Genomic DNA, 27,151 nt, shown 5'->3' with positions numbered 1-27,151 from the left:
TTTACCCGCGGACAATCCTTGTCAGCAGGTCTCCCACCCCCGCAGACGCAGAGTGCCCAGGGAAGACCTGGGCACCTGGGGCCGGGACGGGTGGCCAGCCACGGTTCCACACCAGATGGAGATGGATCAGGCAGGCGGGTCACAGGCCCCTGGAGGTGTTCTCCCCTGGGGACTCAGTCCTGGGCCCGCGTCGGTGGCTAAGAGTCTTCCTTGGGCTCCAACTGCCTCACCCTTGCCCGAGGCGGCCAACTAGGACCGAGTGGCTTCAATTCTCTAAAGTCTGGGCTAAACTACGCCCCAAGGGAGCGTGACAGCTGCGACCCTGGTCCCCCAGAGCTGCAACCCCCTCCCCGTGAAGGCATCCGCGGCCTCCATCCATGGTGTCCGCAAATGGCATTCACCTGCCGAGAACCAGGCCCCATGGCAAGAGCCTGGGGAAGCCCCAGGAGCCACTAGGTCCAGGGCCCTGGATTTCCAGGGGGCTCTGTCTGGGCCCCGGCGCCCTCTCTCGCCCGAGCAGTGCCCGGCCAGACCCCGGATCACCGCAGGACACCTGCATTCCGCGATGAGCGGCCTTCGGCCTCCTTGTGGCTGGGACACGTGGGGCCGGGGTGCGAGCAACAGGCCTACGTGGCGGGAAACACGCAGACCCCTCCGTCTGATCCCCACCACTGTGAAGATCCCCCTGTTCTTCCATCCGTAAAGGTGTCCCCCTTTACGGATGGAAGAACAGGGGGGAGGCCCCCAGGAGATGGCTTTTGTCCGAGCAGCGGCTGGCTGGTTTCAGGCCAAGTCCAGGGGCCGCGCATGCGCAGGCAGTCCCCCAACACAGGCCTCCCTCGGGGCCAAGGGCCCCACCCTTGAGATATCAGGCGGGGTTCATAGGGAGCCTTGGCTGGGTCCGGGGACCTGGAAGCCCTCCCTGCACCGCACAGGACAGCGCGTTTTCCCGCGGACCATCCTTTTCCGCAGGTCTCCCACCCCCGCAGAGGCAGAGTGCCCAGGGAAGACCTGAGCACCTGGGGCCGGGACGGGTGGCCAGCCACGGTTCCACACCAGATGGAGATGGATCAGGCAGGCGGGTCACAGGCCCCTGGAGGTGTTCTCCCCTGGGGACTCAGTCCTGGGCCCGCGTCGGTGGCTAAGAGTCTTCCTTGGGCTCCAACTGCCTCACCCTTGCCAGAGGCGGCCAACTAGGACCTAGCGGCTTCAACTCTCTAATGTCTGGACTAAACTACGCCCCAAGGGAGCGTGACGACTGCGACCCTTGTCCCCCAGAGCTGCAACCCCCTCCCCGTGAAGGCATCCGCGGCCTCCTGTCCATGGTGTCCGCAAATGGCATTCACCTGCCGAGAACCAGGCCCCATGGCAGGAGCCTGGGGAAGCCCCAGGAGCCACTAGGTCCAGGGCCCTGGATTTCCAGGGGGCTCTGTCTGGGCCCAGGCGCCCTCTCTCGCCCGAGCAGTGCCCGGCCAGACCCCGGATCACCGCAGGACACCTGCATTCCGCGATGAGCGGCCTTCGGCCTCCATGGAGCTGGGACACGTGGGGCCGGGGTGCGAGCAACAGGCCTATGTGGCGGGAAACACGCAGACCCCTCCGTCTGGTCCCCACCACTGTGAAGATCCCCCTGTTCTTCCATCCGTAAAGGGGTCCCCCTTTACGGATGGAAGAACAGGGGGGAGGCCCCCAGGAGATGGCTTTTGTCCGAGCAGCGGCTGGCTGGTTTCAGGCCAAGTCCAGGGGCCGTGCATGCGCAGGCAGTCTCCCCAACACAGGCCTCCCTCGGGGCCACGGGCCCCACCCTTGAGATATCAGGCGGGGTTCATAGGGAGCCTTAGCACGGTCCGGGGACCTGGAAGCCCTCCCTGCACCGCACAGGACCGCCATGTACCCGCGGACAATCCTTGTCAGCAGGTCTCCCACCCCCGCAGAGTCAGAGTGCCCAGGGAAGACTTGGGCACCTGGGGCCGGGACCGGTGGCCAGCCACGGTTGCACACCAGATGGAGATGAACCGGGCCGGCGTGTCACAGGCCCCTGGAGGTGTTCTCCCCTGGGGACTCAGTCCTGGGCCCGCGTCGGTGGCTAAGAGTCTTCCTTGGGCTCCAACTGCCTCACCCTTGCCCGAGGCAGCCAACTAGGACCGAGCGGCTTCAATTCTCTAATGTCTGGGCTAAACTACGCCCCAAGGGAGCGTGACGACTGCGACCCTGGTCCCCCAGAGCTGCAACCCCCTCCCCGTGAAGGCATCCGCGGCCTCCTGTCCATGGTGTCCGCAAATGGCATTCACCTGCCGAGAACCAGGCCCCATGGCAGGAGCCTGGGGAAGCCCCAGGAGCCACTAGGTCCAGGGCCCTGGATTTCCAGGGGGCTCTGTCTGGGCCCCGGCGCCCTCTCTCGCCCGAGCAGTGCCCGGCCAGACCCCGGATCACCGCAGGACACCTGCATTCCGCGATGAGCGGCCTTCGGCCTCCTTGTGGCTGGGACACATGGGGCCGGGGTGCGAGCAACAGGCCTACGTGGCGGGAAACACGCAGACCCCTCCGTCTGGTCGCCACCACTGTGAAGATCCCCCTGTTCTTCCATCCGTAAAGGGGTCCCCCTTTACGGATGGAAGAACAGGGGGGAGGCCCCCAGGAGATGGCTTTTGTCCGAGCAGCGGCTGGCTGGTTTCAGGCCAAGTCCACGGGCCGCGCATGCGCAGGCAGTCCCCCCAACACAGGCCTCCCTGGGGGCCACGGGCCCCACCCTTGAGATAATCAGGCGGGGTTCATGGGGAGCCTTGGCTCGGTCCGGGGACCTGGAAGCCCTCCCTGCACCGCACAGGACCGCCATTTGCCCGCGGACAATCCTTGTCAGCAGGTCTCCCACCCCCGCAGAGGCAGAGTGCCCAGGGAAGACCTGGGCACCTGGGGCCGGGACGGGTGGCCAGCCACGGTTCCACTCCAGATGGAGATGGACCGGGCAGGCGGGTCACAGGCCCCTGGAGGTTTTCTCCCCTGGGGACTCAGTCCTGGGCCCGCGTCGGTGGCTAAGAGTCTTCCTTGGGCTCCAACTGCCTCACCCTTGCCCGAGGAGGCCAACTAGGACCGAGCGGCTTCAACTCTCTAATGTCTGGGCTAAACTACGCCCCAAGGGAGCGTGACGACTGCGACCCTGGTCCCCCAGAGCTGCAACCCCCTCCCCGTGAAGGCATCCGCGGCCTCCTGTCCATGGTGTCCGCAAATGGCATTCACCTGCCGAGAACCAGGCCCCATGGCAGGAGCCTGGGGAAGCCCCAGGAGCCACTAGGTCCAGGGCCCTGGATTTCCAGGGGGCTCTGTCTGGGCCCCGGCGCCCTCTCTCGCCCGAGCAGTGCCCGGCCAAAACCCGGATCACCGCAGGACACCTGCATTCCGCCATGAGCGGCCTTTGGCCTCCATGGGGCTGGGACACGTGGGGCCGGGGTGCGAGCAAAAGGCCTACATGTCGTGAAACACGCAGACCCCTCCGTCTGGTCCCCACCACTGTGAAGATCCCCCTGTTCTTCCATCCGTAAAGGGTTCCCCCTTTACGGATGGAAGAACAGGGGGGAGGCCCCCAGGAGATCGCTTTTGTCCGAGCAGCGGCTGGCTGGTTTCAGGCCAAGTCCAGGGGCCGCGCATGCGTAGGCAGTCCCCCCAACACAGGCCTCCCTGGGGGCCACGGGCCCCACCCTTGAGATATCAGTCGGGGTTCATAGGGAGCCTTGGCTCGGTCCGGGGACCTGGAAGCCCTCCCTTCACAGCAGGGGATCGCCATTTACCCGCGGACAATCCTTGTCAGCAGGTCTCCCACCCCCGCAGAGGCATAGTGCCCAGGGAAGACCTGGGCACCTGGGGCCGGGACGGGTGGCCAGCCACGGTTTTACACCAGATGGAATTGGATCAGGCAGGCGGGTCACAGGCCCCTGGAGGTGTTCTCCCCTGGGGACTCAGTCCTGGGCCCGCGTCGGTGGCTAAGAGTCTTCCTTGGGCTCCAACTGCCTCACCCTTGCCCGAGGCGGCCAACTAGAACCGAGCGGCTTCAACTCTCTAAAGTCAGGGTTAAACTACGCCCCAAGGGAGCGTAACGGCTGGGACCCTGGTCCCCCAGAGCTGCAACCCCCTCCCCGTGAAGGCATCCGCGGCCTCCCGTCCATGGTGTCCGCAAATGGCATTCACCTGCCGAGAACCAGGCCCCATGGCAGGAGCCTGGGGAAGCCCCAGGAGCAACTAGGTCCAGGGCCCGGGATTTCCCGGGGGCTCTTTCGGGGCCCAGGGGCCCTCTCTTGCCCGCGCAGTGCCCTGCCAGAGCCCGGATAACCGCAGGACACCTGCATTCCGCGATGAGCGGCCTTCGGCCTCCATGGGGCTGGGACACGTGGGGCCGGGGTGCCAGCAACAGGCCTACGTGGCGGGAAACACGCAGACCCCTCCGTCTGATCCCCACCACTGTGAAGATCCCCCTGTTCTTCCATCCGTAAAGGGGTCCCCCTTTACGGATGGAAGAACAGGGGGGAGGCCCCCAGGAGATGGCTTTTGTCCGAGCAGCGGCTGGCTGGTTTCAGGCCAAGTCCAGGGGCCGCGCATGCGCAGGCAGTCCCCCCAACACAGGCCTCCCTCGGGGCCACGGGCCCCACCCTTGAGATATCAGGCGGGGTTCATAGGGAGCCTTGGCTCGGTCCGGGGACCTGGAAGCCCTCCCTGCACCGCACAGGACCGCCATGTACCCGCGGACAATCCTTGTCAGCAGGTCTCCCACCCCCGCAGAGGCAGAGTGCCCAGGGAAGACCTGGGCACCTGGGGCCGGGACGGGTGGCCAGCCACGGTTCCACACCAGATGGAGATGGATCAGGCAGGCGGGTCACAGGCCCCTGGAGGTGTTCTCCCCTGGGGACTCAGTCCTGGACCCGCGTCGGAGGCTAAGAGTCTTCCTTGGGCTCCAACTGCCTCACCCTTGCCCGAGGCGGCCAACTAGGACCGAGCGGCTTCAACTCTCTAAAGTCTGGGTTAAACTACGCCCCAAGGGAGCGTAACGGCTGCGACCCGGGTCCCCCAGAGCTGCAACCCCCTCCCCGTGAAGGCTTCCGCGGCCTCCTGTCCATGGTGTCCGCAAATGGCATTCACCTGGCGAGAACCAGGCCCCAAGGCAGGAGCCTGGGGAAGCCCCAGGAGCCACTAGGTCCAGGGCCCTGTATTTTCCAGGGGGCTCTGTCTGGGCCCCGGCGCCCTCTATCGCCCGCGCAGTGCCCTGCCAGAGCCCGGATCAACGCAGGACACCTTCATTCCGCGATGAGCGGCCTTCGGCCTCCATGGAGCTGGGACACGAGGGGCCGGGGTGCGAGCAACAGGCCTACGTGGCGGGAAACACGCAGACCCCTCCGTCTGATCCCCACCACTGTGAAGATCCCCCTGTTCTTCCATCCGTAAAGGGGTCCCCCTTTACGGATGGAAGAACAGGGGGGAGGCCCCCAGGAGATGGCTTTTGTCCGAGCAGCGGCTGGCTGGTTTCAGGCCAAGTCGAGGGGCCGCGCATGCGCAGGCAGTCCCCCCAACACAGGCCTCCCTCAGGGCCACGGGCCCCACCCTTGAGATATCAGGCGGGGTTCAAAGGGAGCCTTGGCTGGGTCCGGGGACCTGGAAGCCCTCCCTGCACCGCACAGGACAGCGCGTTTTCCCGCGGACCGTCCTTTTCCGCAGGTCTCCCTCCCCCGCAGAGGCAGAGTGCCCAGGGAAGACCTGGGCACCTGGGGCCGGGACGGGTGGCCAGCCACGGTTCCACACCAGATGGAGATGGACCGGGCAGGCGGGTCACAGGCCCATGGAGGTGTTCTCCTCTGGGGACTCAGTCCTGGGCCCGCGTCGGTGGCTAAGAGTCTTCCTTGGGCTCCAACTGCCTCACCCTTGCCCGAGGCGGCCAACTAGGACCGAGCGGCTTAAATTCTCTAAAGTCTGGGTTAAACTACGCCCCAAGGGAGCGTAACGGCTGCGACCCGGGTCCCCCAGAGCTGCAACCCCCTCCCCGTGAAGGCATCCGCGGCCTCCTGTCCATGGTGTCCGCAAATGGCATTCACCTGCCGAGAACCAGGCCCCATGGCAAGAGCCTGGGGAAGCCCCAGGAGCCACTAGGTCCAGGGCCCGGGATTTCCCGGGGCCTCTTTCGGGGCCAAGGGGCCCTCTCTTGCCCGCGCAGTGCCCTGCCAGAGCCCGGATAACCGCAGGACACCTGCATTCCGCGATGAGCGGCCTTCGGCCTCCATGGGGCTGGGACACATGGGGCTGGGGTGCGAGCAACAGGCCTACGTGGCGGGAAACACGCAGACCCCTCCGTCTGGTCGCCACCACTGTGAAGATCCCCCTGTTCTTCCATCCGTAAAGGGGTCCCCCTTTACGGATGGAAGAACAGGGGGGAGGCCCCCAGGAGATGGCTTTTGTCCGAGCAGCGGCTGGCTGGTTTCAGGCCAAGTCCAGGGGCCGCGCATGCGCAGGCAGTCCCCCCAACACAGGCCTCCCTCGGGGCCACGGGCCCCACCCTTGAGATATCAGGCGGGGTTCATAGGGAGCCTTGGCTGGGTCCGGGGACCTGGAAGCCCTCCCTGCACCGCACAGGACAGCGCGTTTTCCCGCGGACCATCCTTTTCCGCAGGTCTCCCACCCCCGCAGAGGCAGAGTGCCCAGGGAAGACCTGAGCACCTGGGGCCGGGACGGGTGGCCAGCCACGGTTCCACACCAGATGGAGATGGATCAGGCAGGCGGGTCACAGGCCCCTGGAGGTGTTCTCCCCTGGAGACTCAGTCCTGGGCCCGCGTCGGTGGCTAAGAGTCTTCCTTGGGCTCCAACTGCCTCACCCTTGCCAGAGGCGGCCAACTAGGACCTAGCGGCTTCAACTCTCTAATGTCTGGACTAAACTACGCCCCAAGGGAGCGTGACGACTGCGACCCGGGTCCCCCAGAGCTGCAACCCCCTCCCCGTGAAGGCTTCCGCGGCCTCCTGTCCATGGTGTCCGCAAATGGCATTCACCTGGCGAGAACCAGGCCCCAAGGCAGGAGCCTGGGGAAGCCCCAGGAGCCACTAGGTCCAGGGCCCTGTATTTTCCAGGGGGCTCTGTCTGGGCCCCGGCGCCCTCTATCGCCCGCGCAGTGCCCTGCCAGAGCCCGGATCAACGCAGGACACCTTCATTCCGCGATGAGCGGCCTTCGGCCTCCATGGAGCTGGGACACGAGGGTCCGGGGTGCGAGCAACAGGCCTACGTGGCGGGAAACACGCAGACCCCTCCGTCTGATCCCCACCACTGTGAAGATCCCCCTGTTCTTCCATCCGTAAAGGGGTCCCCCTTTACGGATGGAAGAACAGGGGGGAGGCCCCCAGGAGATGGCTTTTGTCCGAGCAGCGGCTGGCTGGTTTCAGGCCAAGTCCAGGGGCCGCGCATGCGCAGGCAGTCCCCCCAACACAGGCCTCCCTCGGGGCCACGGGCCCCACCCTTGAGATATCAGGCGGGGTTCAAAGGGAGCCTTGGCTCGGTCCGGGGACCTGGAAGCCCTCCCTGCACCGCACAGGACCGCCATGTACCCGCGGACAATCCTTGTCAGCAGGTCTCCCACCCCCGCAGAGCCAGAGTGCCCAGGGAAGACCTGGGCACCTGGGGCCGTGACGGGTGGCCAGCCACGGTTCCACACCAGATGGAGATGAACCGAGCACGCGTGTCACAGGCCCCTGGAGGTGTTCTCCCATGGGGACTCAGTCCTGGGCCCGCGTCCGTGGCTAAGAGTCTTCCTTGGGCTCCAACTGCCTCACCCTTGCCCGAGGCGGCCAACTAGGACCGAGCGGCTTCAATTCTCTAAAGTCTGGGCTAAACTACGCCCCAAGGGAGCGTGACGGCTGCGTCCCTGGTCCCCCAGAGCTGCAACCCCCTCCCCATGAAGGCATCCGCGGCCTCCTGTCCATGGTGTCCGCAAATGGCATTCACCTGCCGAGAACCAGGCCCTATGGCAGGAGCTGGGGAAGCCCCAGGAGCCACTAGGTCCAGGGCCCTGGATTTCCAGGGGGCTCTGTCTGGGCCCCGGCGCCCTCTCTCGCCTGAGCAGTGCCCGGCCAGACCCCGGATCACCGCAGGACACCTGCATTCCGCGATGAGCGGCCTTCGGCCTCCATGGGGCTGGGACACGTGGGCCCGGGGTGCGAGCAACAGGCAACGTGGCGGGAAACACGCAGACCCCTCCGTCTGATCCCCACCACTGTGAAGATCCCCCTGTTCTTCCATCCGTAAAGGGGTCCCCCTTTACGGATGGAAGAACAGGGGGGAGGCCCCCAGGAGATGGCTTTTGTCCGAGCAGCGGCTGGCTGGTTTCAGGCCAAGTCGAGGGGCCGCGCATGCGCAGGCAGTCCCCCCAACACAGGCCTCCCTCGGGGCCACGGGCCCCACCCTTGAGATATCAGGCGGGGTTCATAGGGAGCCTTGGCTGGGTCCGGGGACCTGGAAGCCCTCCCTGCACCGCACAGGACAGCGCGTTTTCCCGCGGACCGTCCTTTTCCGCAGGTCTCCCTCCCCCGCAGAGGCAGAGTGCCCAGGGAAGACCTGGGCACCTGGGGCCGGGACGGGTGGCCAGCCACGGTTCCACACCAGATGGAGATGGACCGGGCAGGCGGGTCACAGGCCCATGGAGGTGTTCTCCTCTGGGGACTCAGTCCTGGGCCCGCGTCGGTGGCTAAGAGTCTTCCTTGGGCTCCAACTGCCTCACCCTTGCCCGAGGCGGCCAACTAGGACCGAGCGGCTTAAATTCTCTAAAGTCTGGGTTAAACTACGCCCCAAGGGAGCGTAACGGCTGCGACCCGGGTCCCCCAGAGCTGCAACCCCCTCCCCGTGAAGGCATCCGCGGCCTCCTGTCCATGGTGTCCGCAAATGGCATTCACCTGCCGAGAACCAGGCCCCATGGCAAGAGCCTGGGGAAGCCCCAGGAGCCACTAGGTCCAGGGCCCGGGATTTCCCGGGGCCTCTTTCGGGGCCAAGGGGCCCTCTCTTGCCCTCGCAGTGCCCTGCCAGAGCCCGGATAACCGCAGGACACCTGCATTCCGCGATGAGCGGCCTTCGGCCTCCATGGGGCTGGGACACATGGGGCTGGGGTGCGAGCAACAGGCCTACGTGGCGGGAAACACGCAGACCCCTCCGTCTGGTCGCCACCACTGTGAAGATCCCCCTGTTCTTCCATCCGTAAAGGGGTCCCCCTTTACGGATGGAAGAACAGGGGGGAGGCCGCCAGGAGATGGCTTTTGTCCGAGCAGCGGCTGGCTGGTTTCAGACCAAGTCCAGGGGCCGCGCATGCGCAGGCAGTCCCCCCAACACAGGCCTCCCTCGGGGCCACGGGCCCCACCCTTGAGATATCAGGCGGGGTTCATAGGGAGCCTTGGCTGGGTCCGGGGACCTGGAAGCCCTCCCTGCACCGCACAGGACAGCGCGTTTTCCCGCGGACCATCCTTTTCCGCAGGTCTCCCACCCCCGCAGAGGCAGAGTGCCCAGGGAAGACCTGAGCACCTGGGGCCGGGACGGGTGGCCAGCCACGGTTCCACACCAGATGGAGATGGATCAGGCAGGCGGGTCACAGGCCCCTGGAGGTGTTCTCCCCTGGGGACTCAGTCCTGGGCCCGCGTCGGTGGCTAAGAGTCTTCCTTGGGCTCCAACTGCCTCACCCTTGCCAGAGGCGGCCAACTAGGACCTAGCGGCTTCAACTCTCTAATGTCTGGACTAAACTACGCCCCAAGGGAGCGTGACGACTGCGACCCTTGTCCCCCAGAGCTGCAACCCCCTCCCCGTGAAGGCATCCGCGGCCTCCTGTCCATGGTGTCCGCAAATGGCATTCACCTGCCGAGAACCAGGCCCCATGGCAGGAGCCTGGGGAAGCCCCAGGAGCCACTAGGTCCAGGGCCCTGGATTTCCAGGGGGCTCTGTCTGGGCCCCGGCGCCCTCTCTCGCCCGAGCAGTGCCCGGCCAGACCCCGGATCACCGCAGTACACCTGCATTCCGCGATGAGCGGCCTTCGGCCTCCATGGGGCTGGGACACGTGGGGCCGGGGTGCGAGCAACAGGCCTACGTGGCGGGAAACACGCAGACCCCTCCGTCTGGTCCCCACCACTGTGAAGATCCCCCTGTTCTTCCATCCGTAAAGGGGTCCCCCTTTACGGATGGAAGAACAGGGGGGAGGCCCCCAGGAGATCGATTTTGTCCGAGCAGCGGCTGGCTGGTTTCAGGCCAAGTCCACGGGCCGCGCATGCGCAGGCAGTCCCCCCAACACAGGCTTCCCTGGGGGCCACGGGCCCCACCCTTGAGATATCAGGCGGGGTTCATAGGGAGCCTTGGCTCCGTCCGGGGACCTGGAAGCCCTCCCTGCACTGCACAGGACCGCCATTTACCCGCGGACAATCCTTGTCAGCAGGTCTCCCACCCCCGCAGAGGCAGAGTGCCCAGGGAAGACCTGGGCACCTGGGGCCGGGACGGGTGGCCAGCCACGGTTCCACACCAGATGGAGATGGACCGGGCAGGCGGGTCACAGGCCCCTGGAAGTGTTCTCCCCTGGGGACTCAGTCCTGGGCCCGCGTCGGTGGCTAAGAGTCTTCCTTGGGCTCCAACTGCCTCACCCTTGCCCGAGGAGGCCAACTAGGACCGAGCGGCTTCAACTCTCTAAAGTCTGGGTTAAACTACGCCCCAAGGGAGCGTAACGGCTGCGACCCGGGTCCCCCAGAGCTGCAACCCCCTCCCCGTGAAGGCATCCGCGGCCTCCTGGCCATGGTGTCCGCAAATGGCATTCACCTGCCGAGAACCAGGCCCCCTGGCAAGAGCCTGGGGAAGCCCCAGGAGCCACTAGGTCCAGGGCCCGGGATTTCCCGGGGGCTCTTTCGGGGCCCCAGGGGCCCTCTCTTGCCCGCGCAGTGCCCTGCCAGAGCCCGGATAACCGCAGGACACCTGCATTCCTCGATGAGCGGCCTTCGGCCTCCATGGGGCTGGGACACATGGGGCAGGGGTGCGAGCAACAGGCCTACGTGGCGGGAAACACGCAGACCCCTCCGTCTGGTCGCCACCACTGTGAAGAACCCCCTGTTATTCCATCCGTAAAGGGGGACCCCTTTACGGATGGAAGAACAGGGGGGAGGCCCCCAGGAGATGGCTTTTGTCCGAGCAGCGGCTGGCTGGTTGCAGGCCAAGTCCAGGGGCCGCGCATGCGCAGGCAGTCCCCCCAACACAGGCCTCCCTCGGGGCCACGGGCCCCACCCTTGAGATATCAGGCGGGGTTCATAGGGAGCCTTGACTCGGTCCAGGGACCTGGAAGCCCTCCCTGCACCGCACAGGACCCCCATTTACCCGCGCACAGTCCTTGTCAGGGGGTCTCCCACCCCCGCAGAGTCAGAGTGCCCTGGGAAGACCTGGGCCCCTGAGGCCGGGACGGGTGGCCAGCCACGGTTCCACACCAGATGAAGATGGACCCGGCAGGCGGGTCACAGGCCCCTGGAGGTGTTCTCCCCTGGGGACTCAGTCCTGGGCCCGCGTCGGTGGCTAAGAGTCTTCCTTGGGCTCCAACTGCCTCACCCTTGCCCGAGGAGGCCAACTAGGACCGAGCGGCTTCAACTCTCTAAAGTCTGGGCTAAACTACGCCTTAAGGGAGCGTAACGGCTGCGACCCGGGTCCCCCAGAGCTGCAACCCCCTCCCCGTGAAGGCATCCGCGGCCTCCTGTCCATGGTGTCCGCAAATGGTATTCACCTGCCCAGAACCAGGCCCCATGGCAGGAGCCTGGGGAAGCCCCAGGAGCCACTAGGTCCAGGGCCCTGGATTTCCAGGGGGCTCTGTCTGGGCCCCGGCGCCCTCTCTCGCCCGAGCAGTGCCCGGCCAGACCCCGGATCACCGCAGTACACCTGCATTCCGCGATGAGCGGCCTTCGGCCTCCATGGGGCTGGGACACGTGGGGCCGGGGTGCGAGCAACAGGCCTACGTGGCGGGAAACACGCAGACCCCTCCGTCTGATCCCCACCACTGTGAAGATCCCCCTGTTCTTCCATCCGTAAAGGGGTCCCCCTTTACGGATGGAAGAACAGGGGGGAGGCCCCCAGGAGATCGATTTTGTCCGAGCAGCGGCTGGCTGGTTTCAGGCCAAGTCCACGGGCCGCGCATGCGCAGGCAGTCCCCCCAACACAGGCCTCCCTGGGGGCCACGGGCCCCACCCTTGAGATATCAGGCGGGGTTCATAGGGAGCCTTGGCTCCGTCCGGGGACCTGGAAGCCCTCCCTGCACTGCAGAGGACCGCCATTTACCCGCGGACAATCCTTGTCAGCAGGTCTCCCACCCCCGCAGAGGCAGAGTGCCCAGGGAAGACCTGGGCTCCGGGGGCCGGGACGTGTGGCCAGCCACGGTTCCACTCCAGATGGAGATGGACCGGGCAGGCGGGTCACAGGCCCCTGGAGGTGTTCTCCCCTGGGGACTCAGTCCTGGGCCCGCGTCGGTGGCTAAGAGTCTTCCTTGGGCTCCAACTGCCTCACCCTTGCCAGACGCGGCCAACTAGGACCGAGCGGCTTCAACTCTCTAATGTCTGGACTAAACTACGCCCCAAGGGAGCGTGACGACTGCGACCCTGGTCCCCCAGAGCTGCAACCCCCTCCCCGTGAAGGCATCCGCGGCCTCCCGTCCATGGTGTCCGCAAATGGCATTCACCTGCCGAGAACCAGGCCCCATGGCAGGAGCCTGGGGAAGCCCCAGGAGCCACTAGGTCCAGGGCCCGGGATTTCCCGGGGGCTCTTTCGGGGCCCAGGGGCCCTCTCTTGCCCGCGCAGTGCCCTGCCAGAGCCCGGATAACCGCAGGACACCTGCATTCCTCGATGAGCGGCCTTCGGCCTCCATGGGGCTGGGACACGTGGGGCCGGGGTGCGAGCAACAGGCCTACGTGGCGGGAAACACGCAGACCCCTCCGTCTGATCCCCACCACTGTGAAGATCCCCCCTGTTCTTCCATCCGTAAAGGGGGACCCCTTTACGGATGGAAGAACAGGGGGAAGGCCCCCAGGAGATGGCTTTTGTCCGAGCAGCGGCTGGCTGGTTTCAGGCCAAGTCAAGGGGCCGCGCATGCGCAGGCAGTCCCCCCAACACAGGCCTCCCTCGGGGCCACGGGCCCCACTCTTGAGATATCAGGCGGGGTTCATAGGGAGCCTTGGCTGGGTCCGGGGACCTGGAAGCCCTCCCTGCACCGCACAGGACAGCGCGTTTTCCCGCGGACCATCCTTTTCCGCAGGTCTCCCACCCCCGCAGAGGCAGAGTTCCCAGGGAAGACCTGGGCACGTGGGCCGGGACGGGTGGCCAGCCACGGTTCCACACCAGATGGAGATGGATCAGGCAGGCGGGTCACAGGCCCCTGGAGGTGTTCTCCCCTGGGGACTCAGTCCTGGGCCCGCGTCGGTGGCTAAGAGTCTTCCTTGGGTCCAACTGCCTCACCCTTGCCCGAGGCGGCCAACTAGGACCGAGCGGCTTCAATTCTCTAAAGTCTGGGCTAAACTACGCCCCAATGGAGCGTAACGGCGGCGACCCGGGTCCCCCAGAGCTGCAACCCCCTCCCCGTGAAGGCATCCGCGGCCTCCTGTCCATGGTGTCCGCAAATGGCATTCACCTGCCGAGAACCAGGCCCCATGGCAGGAGCCTGGGGAAGCCCCAGGAGCCACTAGGTCCAGGGCCCGGGATTTCCCGGGGGCTCTTTCGGGGCCCCAGGGGCCCTCTCTTACCCGCGCAGTGCCCTGCCAGAGCCCGGATAACCGCAGGACACCTGCATTCCTCGATGAGCGGCCTTCGGCCTCCATGGGGCTGGGACACATGGGTCAGGGGTGCGAGCAACAGGCCTACGTGGCGGGAAACACGCAGACCCCTCCGTCTGGTCGCCACCACTGTGAAGAACCCCCTGTTATTCCATCCGTAAAGGGGGACCCCTTTACGGATGGAAGAACAGGGGGGAGGCCCCCAGGAGATGGCTTTTGTCCGAGCAGGGGCTGGCTGGTTTCAGGCCAAGTCCAGGGGCCGCGCATGCGCAGGCAGTCCCCCCAACACAGGCCTCCCTGGGGGCCACGGGCCCCACCCTTGAGATATCAGGCGGGGTTCATAGGGAGCCTTGGCTCGGTCCAGGGACCTGGAAGCCCTCCCTGCACCGCACAGGACCCCCATTTACCCGCGCACAGTCCTTGTCAGGGGGTCTCCCACCCCCGCAGAGGCAGAGTGCCCTGGGAAGACCTGGGCACCTGAGGCCGGGACGGGTGGCCAGCCACGGTTCCACACCAGATGAAGATGGACCCGGCAGGCGGGTCACAGGCCCCTGGAGGTGTTCTCCCCTGGGGACTCAGTCCTGGGCCCGCGTCGGTGGCTAAGAGTCTTCCTTGGGCTCCAACTGCCTCACCCTTGCCCGAGGAGGCCAACTAGGACCGAGCGGCTTCAACTCTCTAAAGTCTGGGCTAAACTACGCCTTAAGGGAGCGTAACGGCTGCGACCCGGGTCCCCCAGAGCTGCAACCCCCTCCCCGTGAAGGCATCCGCGGCCTCCTGTCCATGGTGTCCGCAAATGGTATTCACCTGCCCAGAACCAGGCCCCATGGCAGGAGCCTGGGGAAGCCCCAGGAGCCACTAGGTCCAGGGCCCTGGATTTCCAGGGGGCTCTGTCTGGGCCCCGGCGCCCTCTCTCGCCCGAGCAGTGCACGGCCAGACCCCGGATCACCGCAGTACACCTGCATTCCGCGATGAGCGGCCTTCAGCCTCCATGGGGCTGGGACACGTGGGGCCGGGGTGCGAGCAACAGGCCTACGTGGCGGGAAACACGCAGACCCCTCCGTCTGGTCCCCACCACTGTGAAGATCCCCCTGTTCTTCCATCCGTAAAGGGGTCCCCCTTTACGGATGGAAGAACAGGGGGGAGGCCCCCAGGAGATGGCTTTTGTCCGAGCAGCGGCTGGCTGGTTTCAGGCCAAGTCCACGGGCCGCGCATGCGCAGGCAGTCCCCCCAACACAGGCCTCCCTGGGGGCCACGGGCCCCACCCTTGAGATATCAGGCGGGGTTCATAGGGAGCCTTGGCTCCGTCCGGGGACCTGGAAGCCCTCCCTGCACCGCACAGGACCGCCATTTACCCGCGGACAATCCTTGTCAGAAGGTCTCCCACCCCCGCAGAGGCAGAGTGCCCAAGGAAGACCTGGGCACCTGGGGCCGGGACGGGTGGCCAGCCACGGTTCCACACCAGATGGAGATGGACCGGGCAGGCGGGTCACAGGCCCCTGGAGGTGTTCTCCAGTGGGGACTCAGTCCTGGGCCCGCGTCGGTGGCTAAGAGTCTTCCTTGGGCTCCAACTGCCTCACCCTTGCTCGAGGCGGCCAACTAGGACCGTGGGGCTTCAACTGTCTAAAGTCTGGGTTAAACTACGCCCCAAGGGAGCGTAACGGCTGCGACCCGGGTCCCCCAGAGCTGCAAACCCCTCCCCGTGAAGGCATCCGCGGCATCCTGTCCATGGTGTCCGCAAATGGCATTCACCTGCCGAGAACCAGGCCACCTGGCAAGAGCCTGGGAAGCCCCAGGAGCCACTAGGTCCAGGGCCCTGGATTTCCAGGGGGCTCTGTCTGGGCCCCGGCGCCCTCTCTCGCCCGAGCAGTGCCCGGCCAGACCCCGGATCACCGCAGTACACCTGCATTCCGCGATGAGCGGCCTTCGGCCTCCATGGGGCTGGGACACGTGGGGCCGGGGTGCGAGCAACAGGCCTACGTGGCGGGAAACACGCAGACCCCTCCGTCTGGTCCCCACCACTGTGAATATCCCCCTGTTCTTCCATCCGTAAAGGGGTCCCCCTTTACGGATGGAAGAACAGGGGGGAGGCCCCCAGGAGATCGCTTTTGTCCGAGCAGCGGCTGGCTGGTTTCAGGCCAAGTCCACGGGCCGCGCATGCGCAGGCAGTCCCCCCAACACAGGCCTCCCTGGGGGCCACGGGCCCCACCCTTGAGATATCAGGCGGGGTTCATAGGGAGCCTTGGCTCCGTCCGGGGACCTGGAAGCCCTCCCTGCACTGCACAGGACCGCCATTTACCCGCGGACAATCCTTGTCAGCAGGTCTCCCACCCCCGCAGAGGCAGAGTGCCCAGGGAAGTCCTGGGCACCTGGGGCCGGGACGTGTGGCCAGCCACGGTTCCACTCCAGATGGAGATGGACCGGGCAGGCGGGTCACAGGCCCCTGGAGGTGTTCTCCCCTGGGGACTCAGTCCTGGGCCCGCGTCGGTGGCTAAGAGTCTTCCTTGGGCTCCAACTGCCTCACCCTTGCCCGAGGAGGCCAACTAGGACCGAGCGGCTTCAACTCTCTAAAGTCTGGGTTAAACTACGCCCCAAGGGAGCGTAACGGCTGCGACCCGGGTCCCCCAGAGCTGCAACCCCCTCCCCGTGAAGGCATCCGCGGCCTCCTGGCCATGGTGTCCTCAAATGGCATTCACCTGCCGAGAACCAGGCCCCCTGGCAAGAGCCTGGGGAAGCCCCAGGAGCCACTAGGTCCAGGGCCCGGGATTTCCCGGGGGCTCTTTCGGGGCCCCAGGGGCCCTCTCTTACCCGCGCAGTGCCCTGCCAGAGCCCGGATAACCGCAGGACACCTGCATTCCTCGATGAGCGGCCTTCGGCCTCCATGGGGCTGGGACACATGGGTCAGGGGTGCGAGCAACAGGCCTACGTGGCGGGAAACACGCAGACCCCTCCGTCTGGTCGCCACCACTGTGAAGAACCCCCTGTTATTCCATCCGTAAAGGGGGACCCCTTTACGGATGGAAGAACAGGGGGGAGGCCCCCAGGAGATGGCTTTTGTCCGAGCAGCGGCTGGCTGGTTTCAGGCCAAGTCCAGGGGCCGCGCATGCGCAGGCGGTCCCCCCAACACAGGCCTCCCTCGGGGCCACGGGCCCCACCCTTGAGATATCAGGCGGGGTTCATAGGGAGCCTTGGCTCGGTCCGGGACCTGGAAGCCCTCCCTGCACCGCACAGGACCGCCATTTACCCGCGGACAATCCTTGACAGCAGGTCTCCCACCCCCGCAGAGGCAGAGTGCCCAGGGAAGACCTGGGCACCTGGGGCCGGGACGGGTGGCCAGCCACGGTTCCACACCAGATGGAGATGGATCAGGCAGTCCGGTCACAGGCCCCTGTAGGTGTTCTCCCCTGGGGACTCAGTCCTGGGCCCGCGTCGGTGGCTAAGAGTCTTCCTTGGGCTCCAACTGTCTCACCCTTGCCCGAGGCGGCCAACTAGGACCGAGCGGCTTCAACTCTCTAATGTCTGGGCTAAACTACGCCCCAAGGGAGCGTGACGACTGCGACCCTTGTCCCCCAGAGCTGCAACCCCCTCCCCGTGAAGGCATCCGCGGCCTCCTGTCCATGGTGTCCGCAAATGGCATTCACCTGCCGAGAACCAGGCCCCATGGCAGGAGCCTGGGGAAGCCCCAGGAGCCACTAGGTTCAGGGCCCTGGATTTCCAGGGGGCTCTGTCTGGGCCCCGGCGCCCTCTCTCGCCCGAGCAGTGCCCGGCCAGACCCCGGATCACCGCAGTACACCTGCATTCCGCCAAGAGCGGCCTTCGGCCTCCATGGGGCTGGGACACGTGGGGCCGGGGTGCGAGCAAAAGGCCTACATGTCGTGAAACACGCAGACCCCTCCGTCTGGTCCCCACCACTGTGAAGATCCCCCTGTTCTTCCATCCGTAAAGGGGTCCCCCTTTACGGATGGAACAACAGGGGGGAGGCCCCCAGGAGATGGCTTTTGTCCGAGCAGCGGCTGGCTGGTTTCAGGCCAAGTCCAGGGGCCGCGCATGCGTAGGCAGTCCCCCCAACACAGGCCTCCCTGGGGGCCACGGGCCCCACCCTTGAGATATCAGGCGGGGTTCATAGGGAGCCTTGGCTCGATCCGGGGACCTGGAAGCCCTCCCTTCACAGCACAGGATCGCCATGTACCCGCGGACAATCCTTGTCAGCAGGTCTCCCACCCCCGCAGACGCAGAGTGCCCAGGGAAGACCTGGGCACCTGGGGCCGGGACGGGTGGCCAGCCACGGTTCCACACCAGATGGAGATGGATCAGGCAGGCGGGTCACAGGCCCCTGGAGGTGTTCTCCCCTGGGGACTCAGTCCTGGGCCCGCGTCGGTGGCTAAGAGTCTTCCTTGGGCTCCAACTGCCTCACCCTTGCCAGAGGCGGCCAACTAGGACCTAGCGGCTTCAACTCTCTAAAGTCTGGGTTAAACTACGCCCCAAGGGAGCGTAACGGCTGCGACCCGGGTCCCCCAGAGCTGCAACCCCCTCCCCGTGAAGGCATCCGCGGCCTCCTGTCCATGGTGTCCGCAAATGGCATTCACCTGCCGAGAACCAGGCCCCCTGGCAAGAGCCTGGGAAGCCCCAGGAGCCACTAGGTCCAGGGCCCTGGATTTCCAGGGGGCTCTGTCTGGGCCCCGGCGCCCTCTCTCGCCCGAGCAGTGCCCGGCCAGACCCCGGATCACCGCAGGACACCTGCATTCCGCGATGAGCGGCCTTCGGCCTCCATGGGGCTGGGACACGTGGGGCCGGGGTGCGAGCAACAGGCCTACGTGGCGGGAAACACGCAGACCCCTCTGTCTGGTCCCCACCACTGTGAAGATCCCCCTGTTCTTCCATCCGTAAAGGGGTCCCCCTTTACGGATGGAAGAACAGGGGGGAGGCCCCCAGGAGATGGCTTTTGTCCGAGCAGCGGCTGGCTGGTTTCAGGCCAAGTCCACGGGCCGCGCATGCGCAGGCAGTCCCCCCAACACAGGCCTCCCTGGGGGCCACGGGCCCCACCCTTGAGATATCAGCGGGGTTCATAGGGAGCCTTGGCTCCGTCCGGGGACCTGGAAGCCCTCCCTGCACCGCACAGGACCGCCATTTACCCGCGGACAATCCTTGTCAGCAGGTCTCCCACCCCCGCAAAGGCAGAGTGCCCAGGAAAGACCTGGGCACCTGGGGCCGGGACGGGTGGCCAGCCACGGTTCCACTCCAGATGGAGATGGACCGGGCAGGCGGGTCACAGGCCCCTGGAGGTGTTCTCCCCTGGGGATCAGTCTTGGGCCCGCGTCGGTGGCTAAGAGTCTTCCTTGGGCTCCAACTGCCTCACCCTTGCCCGAGGAGGCCAACTAGGACCGAGCGGCTTCAACTCTCTAAAGTCTGGGTTAAACTACGCCCCAAGGGAGCGTAACGGCTGCGACCCGGGTCCCCCAGAGCTGCAACCCCCTCCCCGTGAAGGCATCCTCGGCCTACTGGCCATGGTGTCCTCAAATGGCATTCACCTGCCGAGAACCAGGCCCCCTGGCAATAGCCTGGGGAAGCCCCAGGAGCCACTAGGTCCAGGGCCCGGGATTTCCCGGGGACTCTTTCGGGGCCCAGGGGCCCTCTCTTGCCCGCGCAGTGCCCTGCCAGAGCCCGGATAACCGCAGGACACCTGCATTCCTCGATGAGCGGCCTTCGGCCTCCATGGGGCTGGGACACATGGGGCAGGGGTGCGAGCAACAGGCCTACGTGGCGGGAAACACGCAGACCCCTCCGTCTGTTCGCCACCACTGTGAAGAACCCCCTGTTATTCCATCCGTAAAGGGGGACCCCTTTACGGATGGAAGAACAGGGGGGAGGCCCCCAGGAGATGGCTTTTGTCCGAGCAGCGGCTGGCTGGTTTCAGGCCAAGTCCAGGGGCCGCGCATGCGCAGGCAGTCCCCCCAACACAGGCCTCCCTCGGGGCCACGGGCCCCACCCTTGAGATATCAGGCGGGGTTCATAGGGAGCCTTGGCTCGGTCCGGGGACCTGGAAGCCCTCCCTGCACCGCACAGGACCGCCATTTACCCGCGGACAATCCTTGTCAGCAGGTCTCCCACCCCCGCAGAGGCAGAGAGCCCAGGGAAGACCTGGGCACCTGGGGCCGGGACGGGTGGCCAGCCACGGTTCCACACCAGATGGAGATGGATCAGGCAGTCGGGTCACAGGCCCCTGGAGGTGTTCTCCCCTGGGGACTCAGTCCTGGGCCCGCGTCGGTGGCTAAGAGTCTTCCTTGGGCTCCAACTGCCTCACCCTTGCCCGAGGCGGCCAAATAGGACCGAGCGGCTTCAACTCTCTAATGTCTGGGCTAAACTACGCCCCAAGGGAGCGTGACGACTGCGACCCTGGTCCCCCAGAGCTGCAACCCCCTCCCCGTGAAGGCATCCGCGGCCTCCTGTCCATGGTGTCCGCAAATGGCATTCACCTGCCGAGAACCAGGCCCCATGGCAGGAGCCTGGGGAAGCCCCAGGAGCCACTAGGTCCAGGGCCCTGGATTTCCAGGGGGCTCTGTCTGGGCCCCGGCGCCCTCTCTCGCCCGAGCAGTGCCCGGCCAGAACCCGGATCACCGCAGGACACCTGCATTCCGCCATGAGCGGCCTTTGGCCTCCATGGGGCTGGGACACGTGGGGCCGGGGTGCGAGCAAAAGGCCTACATGTCGTGAAACACGCAGACCCCTCCGTCTGGTCCCCACCACTGTGAAGATCCCCCTGTTCTTCCATCCGTAAAGGGTTCCCCCTTTACGGATGGAAGAACAGGGGGGAGGCCCCCAGGAGATGGCTTTTGTCCGAGCAGCGGCTGGCTGGTTTCAGGCCAAGTCCACGGGCCGCGCATGCGCAGGCAGTCCCCCCAACACAGGCCTCCCTGGGGGCCACGGGCCCCACCCTTGAGATAATCAGGCGGGGTTCATGGGGAGCCTTGGCTCGGTCCGGGGACCTGGAAGCCCTCCCTGCACCGCACAGGACCGCCATTTACCCGCGGACAATCCTTGTCAGCAGGTCTCCCACCCCCGCAGAGGCAGAGTGCCCAGGGAAGACCTGGGCACCTGGGGCCGGGACGGGTGGCCAGCCACGGTTCCACTCCAGATGGAGATGGACCGGGCAGGCGGGTCACAGGCCCCTGGAGGTGTTCTCCCCTGGGGACTCAGTCCTGGGCCCGCGTCGGTGGCTAAGAGTCTTCCTTGGGCTCCAACTGCCTCACCCTTGCCCGAGGAGGCCAACTAGGACCGAGCGGCTTCAACTCTCTAAAGTCTGGGTTAAACTACGCCCCAAGGGAGCGTAACGGCTGCGACCCGGGTCCCCCAGAGCTGCAACCCCCTCCCCGTGAAGGCATCCTCGGCCTCCTGGCCATGGTGTCCTCAAATGGCATTCACCTGCCGAGAACCAGGCCCCCTGGCAAGAGCCTGGGGAAGCCCCAGGAGCCACTAGGTCCAGGGCCCGGGATTTCCCGGGGGCTCTTTCGGGGCCCAGGGGCCCTCTCTTGCCCGCGCAGTGCCCTGCCAGAGCCCGGATAACCGCAGGACACCTGCATTCCTCGATGAGCGGCCTTCGGCCTCCATGGGGCTGGGACACATGGGGCAGGGGTGCGAGCAACAGGCCTACGTGGCGGGAAACACGCAGACCCCTCCGTCTGGTCGCCACCACTGTGAAGAACCCCCTGTTATTCCATCCGTAAAGGGGGACCCCTTTACGGATGGAAGAACAGGGGGGAGGCCCCCAGGAGATGGCTTTTGTCCGAGCAGCGGCTGGCTGGTTTCAGGCCAAGTCCAGGGGCCGCGCATGCGCAGGCGGTCCCCCCAACACAGGCCTCCCTCGGGGCCATGGGGCCCACCCTTGAGATATCAGGCGGGGTTCATAGGGAGCCTTGGCTCGGTCCGGGGACCTGGAAGCCCTCCCTGCACCGCACAGGACCGCCATTTACCCGCGGACAATCCTTGTCAGCAGTTCTCCCACCCCCGCAGAGGCAGAGTGCCCAGGGAAGACCTGGGCACCTGGGGCCGGGACGGGTGGCCAGCCACGGTTCCACACCAGATGGAGATGGATCAGGCAGTCGGGTCACAGGCCCCTGGAGGTGTTCTCCCCTGGGGACTCAGTCCTGGGCCCGCGTCGGTGGCTAAGAGTCTTCCTTGGGCTCCAACTGCCTCACCCTTGCCCGAGGCGGCCAACTAGGACCGAGCGGCTTCAACTCTCTAATGTCTGGGCTAAACTACGCCCCAAGGGAGCGTGACGACTGCGACCCTGGTCCCCCAGAGCTGCAACCCCCTCCCCGTGAAGGCATCCGCGGCCTCCTGTCCATGGTGTCCGCAAATGGCATTCACCTGCCGAGAACCAGGCCCCATGGCAGGAGCCTGGGGAAGCCCCAGGAGCCACTAGGTCCAGGGCCCTGGATTTCCAGGGGGCTCTGTCTGGGCCCCGGCGCCCTCTCTCGCCCGAGCAGTGCCCGGCCAAAACCCGGATCACCGCAGGACACCTGCATTCCGCCATGAGCGGCCTTTGGCCTCCATGGGGCTGGGACACGTGGGGCCGGGGTGCAAGCAAAAGGCCTACATGTCGTGAAACACGCAGACCCCTCCGTCTGGTCCCCACCACTGTGAAGATCGCCCTGTTCTTCCATCCGTAAAGGGTTCCCCCTTTACGGATGGAAGAACAGGGGGGAGGCCCCCAGGAGATCGCTTTTGTCCGAGCAGCGGCTGGCTGGTTTCAGGCCAAGTCCAGGGGCCGCGCATGCGTAGGCAGTCCCCCCAACACAGGCCTCACTGGGGGCCACGGGCCCCACCCTTGAGATATCAGTCGGGGTTCATAGGGAGCCTTGGCTCGGTCCGGGGACCTGGAAGCCCTCCCTTCACAGCACGGGATCGCCATTTACCCGCGGACAATCCTTGTCAGCAGGTCTCCCACCCCCGCAGAGGCATAGTGCCCAGGGAAGACCTGGGCACCTGGGGCCGGGACGGGTGGCCAGCCACGGTTTTACACCAGATGGAGATGGATCAGGCAGGCGGGTCACAGGCCCCTGGAGGTGTTCTCCCCTGGGGACTCAGTCCTGGGCCCGCGTCGGTGGCTAAGAGTCTTCCTTGGGCTCCAACTGCCTCACCCTTGCCCGAGGCGGCCAACTAGAACCGAGCGGCTTCAACTCTCTAAAGTCAGGGTTAAACTACGCCCCAAGGGAGCGTAACGGCTGGGACCCTGGTCCCCCAGAGCTGCAACCCCCTCCCCGTGAAGGCATCCGCGGCCTCCTGGCCATGGTGTCCGCAAATGGCATTCACCTGCCGAGAACCAGGCCCCATGGCAAGAGCCTGGGGAAGCCCCAGGAGCCACTAGGTCCAGGGCCCGGGATTTCCCGGGGGCTCTTTCGGGGCCCAGGGGCCCTCTCTTGCCCGCGCAGTGCCCTGCCAGAGCCCGGATAACCGCAGGACACCTGCATTCCTCGATGAGCGGCCTTCGGCCTCCATGGGGCTGGGACACATGGGGCAGGGGTGCGAGCAACAGGCCTACGTGGCGGGAAACACGCAGACCCCTCCGTCTGGTCGCCACCACTGTGAAGATCCCCCTGTTCTTCCATCCGTAAAGGGGTCCCCCTTTACGGATGGAAGAACAGGGGGGAGGCCCCCAGGAGATGGCTTTTGTCCGAGCAGCGGCTGGCTGGTTTCAGGCCAAGTCCACGGGCCGCGCATGCGCAGGCAGTCCCCCCAACACAGGCCTCCCTCGGGGCCACGGGCCCCACCCTTGAGATAATCAGGCGGGGTTCATGGGGAGCCTTGGCTCGGTCCAGGGACCTGGAAGCCCTCCCTGCACCGCACAGGACCGCCATTTACCCGCGGACAATCCTTGTCAGCAGGTCTCCCACCCCCGCAGAGGCAGAGTGCCCAGGGAAGACCTGGGCACCTGGGGCCGGGACGGGTGGCCAGCCACGGTTCCACTCCAGATGGAGATGGACCGGGCAGGCGGGTCACAGGCCCCTGGAGGTGTTCTCCCCTGGGGACTCAGTCCTGGGCCCGCGTCGGTGGCTAAGAGTCTTCCTTGGGCTCCAACTGCCTCACCCTTGCCCGAGGAGGCCAACTAGGACCGAGCGGCTTCAACTCTCTAAAGTCTGGGTTAAACTACGCCCCAAGGGAGCGTAACGGCTGCGACCCGGGTCCCCCAGAGCTGCAACCCCCTCCCCGTGAAGGCATCCTCGGCCTCCTGGCCATGGTGTCCTCAAATGGCATTCACCTGCCGAGAACCAGGCCCCCTGGCAAGAGCCTGGGGAAGCCCCAGGAGCCACTAGGTCCAGGGCCCGGGATTTCCCGGGGGCTCTTTCGGGGCCCAGGGGCCCTCTCTTGCCCGCGCAGTGCCCTGCCAGAGCCCGGATAACCGCAGGACACCTGCATTCCTCGATGAGCGGCCTTCGGCCTCCATGGGGCTGGGACACATGGGTCAGGGGTGCGAGCAACAGGCCTACGTGGCGGGAAACACGCAGACCCCTCCGTCTGGTCCCCACCACTGTGAAGATCCCCCTGTTCTTCCATCCGTAAAGGGGTCCCCCTTTACGGATGGAAGAACAGGGGGGAGGCCCCCAGGAGATGGCTTTTGTCCGAGCAGCGGCTGGCTGGTTTCAGGCCAAGTCCACGGGCCGCGCATGCGCAGGCAGTCCCCCCAACACAGGCCTCCCTGGGGGCCACGGGCCCCACCCTTGAGATATCAGGCGGGGTTCATAGGGAGCCTTGGCTCGGTCCGGGGACCTGGAAGCCCTCCCTTCACAGCACAGGATCGCCATTTACCCGCGGACAATCATTGTCAGCAGGTCTCCCACCCCCGCAGAGGCATAGTGCCCAGGGAAGACCTGGGCACCTGGGGCCGGGACGGGTGGCCAGCCACGGTTTTACACCAGATGGAGATGGATCAGGCAGGCGGGTCACAGGCCCCTGGAGGTGTTCTCCCCTGGGGACTCAGTCCTGGGCCCGCGTCGGTGGCTAAGAGTCTTCCTTGGGCTCCAACTGCCTCACCCTTGCCAGACGCGGCCAACTAGGACCGAGCAGCTTCAACTCTCTAATGTCTGGACTAAACTACGCCCCAAGGGAGCGTGACGACTGCGACCCTGGTCCCCCAGAGCTGCAACCCCCTCCCCGTGAAGGCATCCGCGGCCTCCCGTCCATGGTGTCCGCAAATGGCATTCACCTGCCGAGAACCAGGCCCCATGGCAGGAGCCTGGGGAAGCCCCAGGAGCAACTAGGTCCAGGGCCCGGGATTTCCCGGGGGCTCTTTCGGGGCCCAGGGGCCCTCTCTTGCCCGCGCAGTGCCCTGCCAGAGCCCGGATAACCGCAGGACACCTGCATTCCTCGATGAGCGGCCTTCCGCCTCATTGGGGTTGGGACACAAGGGGCCGGGGTGCGAGCAACAGGCCTACGTGGCGGGAAACACGCAGACCCCTCCGTCTGGTCCCCACCACTGTGAAGATCCCCCTGTTCTTCCATCCGTAAAGGGGTCCCCCTTTACGGATGGAAGAACAGGGGGGAGGCCCCCAGGAGATGGCTTTTGTCCGAGCAGCGGCTGGCTGGTTTCAGGCCAAGTCCAGGGGCCGCGCATGCGCAGGCAGTCCCCCCAACACAGGCCTCCCTCGGGGCCACGGGCCCCACCCTTGAGATATCAGGCGGGGTTCATAGGGAGCCTTGGCTCCGTCCGGGGACCTGGAAGCCCTCCCTGCACCGCACAGGACCGCCATTTACCCGCGGACAATCCTTGTCAGCAGGTCTCCCACCCCCGCAGACGCAGAGTGCCCAGGGAAGACCTGGGCACCTGGGGCCGGGACGGGTGGCCAGCCACGGTTCCACACCAGATGGAGATGGATCAGGCAGGCGGGTCACAGGCCCCTGGAGGTGTTCTCCCCTGGGGACTCAGTCCTGGGCCCGCGTCGGTGGCTAAGAGTCTTCCTTGGGCTCCAACTGCATCACCCTTGCCCGAGGCGGCCAACTAGGACCGAGTGGCTTCAATTCTCTAAAGTCTGGGCTAAACTACGCCCCAAGGGAGCGTGACAGCTGCGACCCTGGTCCCCCAGAGCTGCAACCCCCTCCCCGTGAAGGCATCCGCGGCCTCCATCCATGGTGTCCGCAAATGGCATTCACCTGCCGAGAACCAGGCCCCATGGCAAGAGCCTGGGGAAGCCCCAGGAGCCACTAGGTCCAGGGCCCTGGATTTCCAGGGGGCTCTGTCTGGGCCCCGGCGCCCTCTCTCGCCCGAGCAGTGCCCGGCCAGACCCCGGATCACCGCAGGACACCTGCATTCCGCGATGAGCGGCCTTCGGCCTCCTTGTGGCTGGGACACGTGGGGCCGGGGTGCGAGCAACAGGCCTACGTGGCGGGAAACACGCAGACCCCTCCGTCTGATCCCCACCACTGTGAAGATCCCCCTGTTCTTCCATCCGTAAAGGTGTCCCCCTTTACGGATGGAAGAACAGGGGGGAGGCCCCCAGGAGATGGCTTTTGTCCGAGCAGCGGCTGGCTGGTTTCAGGCCAAGTCCAGGGGCCGCGCATGCGCAGGCAGTCCCCCAACACAGGCCTCCCTCGGGGCCAAGGGCCCCACCCTTGAGATATCAGGCGGGGTTCATAGGGAGCCTTGGCTGGGTCCGGGGACCTGGAAGCCCTCCCTGCACCGCACAGGACAGCGCGTTTTCCCGCGGACCATCCTTTTCCGCAGGTCTCCCACCCCCGCAGAGGCAGAGTGCCCAGGGAAGACCTGAGCACCTGGGGCCGGGACGGGTGGCCAGCCACGGTTCCACACCAGATGGAGATGGATCAGGCAGGCGGGTCACAGGCCCCTGGAGGTGTTCTCCCCTGGGGACTCAGTCCTGGGCCCGCGTCGGTGGCTAAGAGTCTTCCTTGGGCTCCAACTGCCTCACCCTTGCCAGAGGCGGCCAACTAGGACCTAGCGGCTTCAACTCTCTAATGTCTGGACTAAACTACGCCCCAAGGGAGCGTGACGACTGCGACCCTTGTCCCCCAGAGCTGCAACCCCCTCCCCGTGAAGGCATCCGCGGCCTCCTGTCCATGGTGTCCGCAAATGGCATTCACCTGCCGAGAACCAGGCCCCATGGCAGGAGCCTGGGGAAGCCCCAGGAGCCACTAGGTCCAGGGCCCTGGATTTCCAGGGGGCTCTGTCTGGGCCCAGGCGCCCTCTCTCGCCCGAGCAGTGCCCGGCCAGACCCCGGATCACCGCAGGACACCTGCATTCCGCGATGAGCGGCCTTCGGCCTCCATGGAGCTGGGACACGTGGGGCCGGGGTGCGAGCAACAGGCCTATGTGGCGGGAAACACGCAGACCCCTCCGTCTGGTCCCCACCACTGTGAAGATCCCCCT

The sequence above is a fragment of the Desmodus rotundus genome, chromosome 2, assembly GCF_022682495.2.
Source record: "Desmodus rotundus isolate HL8 chromosome 2, HLdesRot8A.1, whole genome shotgun sequence".
Classification (NCBI taxonomy): Eukaryota; Metazoa; Chordata; class Mammalia; order Chiroptera; family Phyllostomidae; genus Desmodus; species Desmodus rotundus.
Note: the sequence above shows the minus strand (reverse complement) of the source record.